Source organism: Anneissia japonica, unplaced genomic scaffold, assembly GCF_011630105.1.
Source record: "Anneissia japonica isolate Jap-2015-1 unplaced genomic scaffold, ASM1163010v1 scaffold1812_len1207588_cov181, whole genome shotgun sequence".
Lineage (NCBI taxonomy): Eukaryota > Metazoa > Echinodermata > Crinoidea > Comatulida > Comatulidae > Anneissia > Anneissia japonica.
The window spans coordinates 932,812-937,783 of NW_022726379.1; the positions used below are offsets into that span (position 1 = coordinate 932,812).

General features: G+C 35.2%; 1 non-coding gene across 1 annotated transcript; it reads left to right on the forward strand.

The window, feature by feature from the left end:
- Positions 1 to 2,831: 2,831 nt before the first annotated feature.
- Trnap-ugg lies at positions 2,832 to 2,904 on the forward strand. Its single transcript has one exon. It is a non-coding gene; the product is annotated as a tRNA-Pro (tRNA).
- The last annotated feature ends 2,068 nt before the right edge of the window (positions 2,905 to 4,972 follow it).

Here is a 4,972-nt window from a genome sequence, read left to right on the forward strand (position 1 = left end):
ACATACTATTTTAAGCTTTATTTCTAAATAATGAGATGGCTTCAAATGTAATTGAATCTTTTGTTCATTGTTTATAAGACTAGGCCTACTGTTCACTTTTGAGTACCGCTATTGTACATGCGCAAATTAAACGCGATTCAAGCTAACAGATCTGATAAGTATCAGTTTCGGTGACATCACCATTCATGGTGCCGTCACCAAACCTGATTAGGGGGATTTTGATCAGATGATTGATGACTGGTGCTGTTACCAGTATAGAAGTGTATCAGCATCTTATTTGTCAATTCAAACGGATTACGATTAATAGGTCAAACGTCAAAATGTTACGGTAACTTACGTTACCATATGTCTCTATTTAAAAAAAAAGACCAACAAAATTGACTATAGGCCTTTGGACTTTATTATCAGCGTCACTTTAATTATATTTATAAAAAAAAATTAATTGCTATTCTACATGTAGGTATATAGCGTTATGTGTAAATACCATAGAAATTAGATTTATTCAACAATTTATTTCAAATCAGATAGAATTTTCATTACATTTAAAGTGATTAGTTATATCGTCATACCTGCATGAGGTATAGTTTAACTACAATAGTATTACTATTATTCACATTCAATCTGCAAACTTATTTCAAAAACTGCAGTACACAATAGTTCACATAAATTTAAAGAACACTTCAACAATGTGAAATTTCATTAAAATGCTGGAAACTATTTATTAATATTGGCAATACGTTGGTATCCTCAAATTTCCAGTCATGCTTTAAGTATTTTACTGAAAATATTATCCTTTTTCATTTTCTTGCACTTGAAAGACTTTTAATATATTTAATGGGTGCCACTTTCAAAGTAACCACACTATATTCTATAAATTTGGTAGTCATTGCGTTGGACCACAGCAAAAATGAAGACGTCCCCAACATAATAGTAATTCCCAAATATATTTTAGGCCTTCAGTACGGGCTTCAGTACCACCGATCTCCTACTTTGATGTTATGTTCATACTAACACTCCCATTTTATTTCTTTCACCTAATACAGCAGTATGCAATATTACTTTCCCTCCCCGCTGAAAAATATTTAATTAAAAATAAAAATCAACTGTTAGGCCTATTCAGTTTCAGGTGTACATTATCATTCTTCAATACCAACATTTCATTCAATACATTCCAGAACAATTCATTTCCTTGATTTCACATTTTGCCAACCTCGCCCTCATCTGGGCCTTTTCATAGAAAAGTCACTGGTCAACGGGACATATTGCATAGTATTCATGTCATGAATCAGGATCCCTAAAAACTAGTTAAAACCTCAAGTGTAACCTTCATCACTACCGTACTTTTTATGGTCAATATTTTGAAAAGCAATATGCCTGCTAGTAGCCTACTGTAGAAGATTGCTAGACAGAAGTTAATTCTTTCATTTAAGAACAAGCGGTATATTCTATCTTTGGTGCATACCTAAGCTTCCAACTTTGTACCAATTTATACCGTAGTCAACAACATGTTTGTCGGTAACTTACGTTACCTTACGTTACATGATAACTTAAGCACTGTCCACACTATCAACTTTTCTTTGACGAAAAACTGTTGTATGCCCATATTTAGTCATGATGTGCCTATATATGATGTGATGTGATGTCATCATCACCATATTTAGGCATGTCACATGTTTTTGTCAAATAAAATTTGATAGTCTGGACAGGGCCTTACGTTACGTTATATAGCGCTTAATGCATAAAGCCTATAAGCGCTTTACATTACTACCCCGGTCATTAGATCAAACACGTATGGAACACATACTCAGCTCCCTGGGGAGAATTCCGTAATATTGCAGCTAGTAATCAGCGCAGTTGTGTTCCCACTTGTACTCCTGGGTGGAGTGAGGAAACCGTAGATAAAGTGCCTTGCCCAAGGACACAAACGGTTTGCACAGCCAGAGTTTCGAACCCTCGACCTCGAGGTTGGGAGTCCAAGCCACAACCGATGCGCCAAATCTAGATTTTTTTTTTCTAGATAATAAAAGATTTTTTTTGCTATATTCTCCAATATATATAGTGAAACTAGGAGGAGGAAAAAAATACTGGCAAATTTCACAACATTTAACTTGAGACACAGGAATAAAAACAACCGTTTTTAGTCACTTACTTTACATGGTCCCATGCAAATATACAGATGCCCCTGTAGCTTGACTGAATCGATATTATTGTTACAACTTTTGTCACACAAAAAATTAGTTGCATCATTTCGGTTTTCGCCTCTGATTTTGCATAACTTTATTTTTTTGGTCCATGTCACATTTTCATGGTATATATATACTGTCTCTTATACACATCTAGATGTGTATAAGAGACAGATACAGTAGTTCTGAAAAAAACTGTTGTTGTTGGTTGAGAATATCTCGAAGTTTCGATTGAGTTGCTCCAATCGTTTTCAGGAGAATAATATCTGCAGAAATCCCAAAACAGTAAATACTTATATGTTCTTGTGTGTGAGACTTGCTAGTGATCGGTTGAAAACTAAAAAATAGCTGAGACTACATGTAAAAAGCTTAAATAGCTGTGACTACAGTACATCTAAAATGCTTGAAGAGGCCCATTTCTCAGTTCTAGAGGCTAGCAGATTAGCCTCCCTGGGTCCTATTAGCGCTTCTTTGCTAGTCCCCACTAGACTGATTTGGAAGTTGTAACAGCTTAGTACCTGGTTTGGCAAATGGTGGTTAAGTGTTAACAGCTATCTTGATTTATTTTGTATGAAACTATTTGATTCTAGCCGTACCTATTGTGTAATGGAGTGTATCTGGTGGTATTTGAACCTGTTCAACCATGAAGCCTCCGTGGTCTAATGGTTATAACGCTCGCCTTGGCAGCGAGAGGTCGCAGGTTCGAGTCCCGCCAGAGGCACACTGTACGGTGTTTACATTTCTTTGATTTATATATATATATATATGATGGCGTTATCTCGATCGGCCCTTTTCGGATATCTCTGGATCCGCCCCTCTCCATCCGTAGCTCTGGATCCGCCCCTGCTGGCGCGCAGGTTCGGACTTGCAACTTATCGCCTGTGCTTTCGCCTTGATAACAAGGGTTCCTAAGGTGGACACTGCTACTGCGAACTGAATTTTGCTTCGCTCTGCCCCTGTCAAGACGCATAATAAATTTTAGTCTTATCTCCGTATGACTGCTGCTGCTTCTGTCGCTCCCACTTACTGTCATGATGACGACAACTTAACCCCTTCAGTATTCGATTCGATTTTATCCCTAAACGGAGAACAATGAGAATGTAAAACAGTATTTATGCATTTTACTAGACATATCAGATGTAGGCCTCTATGGAGAAATTTATGACAGTGAGTGCCCCTTAGTAGCTTAGTCCCCTTGGCACCTGTGAAAGGTGCTGCCACATCGTGAAACATATCCTAGCACGTCACAGGATGAGTGCCTTGTGAAGATTATTGTTTGGCCTATGTAGGCATATTTACCAAATAGCGGTACGTACAAGATATCAAGTCGTACGAGATTTTAGATTTTTGCAGTAAACGGTTTTGTTAATGTCAATTAAATTTTGTATTGCGATGTCATTTTAATAGGATTTAATTGTATAAATAATAATTCAATTGTAAGTAAATCGACGTGCAACATTATAATAACAAATTTAATAATTTCATTATTCTAATATAGGACTTTTTTTTATCTATTATGCAAAATTTCTAAAATGTAGGCCTATTGTAATTTTAATTGAGCCAAGATATTAAATAATATATTTATTAAATTTGACGTAAATCAGCATAAGTTCTTTGTAAATAAATAAACCAGAATACAAAAAGAGAGAAGAGGCGATCCCAAAAAGAAGCTATCGGGAGAAGACGAGATTTTTTTTTTCTAAAATATTGACAATCGAATTATTACTATATAGTAAGCGTTTGCCTAATCAAAGAACCAACCTTTATATATAAATATACTCTATATGCAGACGCATTATGATATTCCCTGATGTCTCATTACAATTGCTAATCTCCAGAAATGGTTTCAAGAATATTTCCCATCTGTCTAACCTATTCGAAAACAAATAAAATACACAAGACGCACAAGTGCACTTAATAAATCCAACACCTTATAAAGAATATTGAGTCATCAAATAGGCCTACTAAACAAATATGAAAACCTTTGCCATTGAAATCTACAAGAGTGAAAATGAATACATTTTTTTTTCATTCTTCATTTTTAATTGTTATTATGCATTTGTTTCCTTTGATTTTTTTTAAATGTGCTATATTTATTTACCATTTAATATCCCTTAATTATTCTGTTTCCTCTGTTTTTAATTAATTTATAGTCATTTCATATATAATAAACCAGTGGTGGATGTAAGAAGAAACCTGGCCCCATCCCCTATTTAAAAAATTGAGGGGCAAAAAGAAAATTCTGCCATTTCCGGCGGTCCAGAGTTAGCATAATCAGAAATTTCATAAAACGATAGTGGGGTTGAGTAGATAGACCGCCCATCTATATGTGTTAGATGTTGAATAAATTAGTCCTCTAAAAAGGCCGTTAAAAGCCGTAGCTTCCGGAGATGGTTGAGGGGGAACCAGGGATCTGCTCCTTGATCCCACTTGGGGTACCCGTGGCCCCAGCCTCCAACAAATATATATATATATATATATATATATATGTATATGTAATGTATATATATCTATATATATGTATATGTAATGTATATATATATTCGACACATTGTTTACCACAAATATTACAATATATGAGATAAATGACATTTTTGGTGAGGCAATTAATTGATTGCCTTATACAAAATATGTGGTTTGTTTGGTTGCTCTTGAATGATTGTGTAGAATCAAGCAAGGAGCATGTTTTGCATGATGAACCACAAAAATGACTACCCAAATTACGGTTGTCGCAAGAGTTAGTTTGCCTCATGAATTTAGATCGTACTAATATATCACGAAGGTTAGGT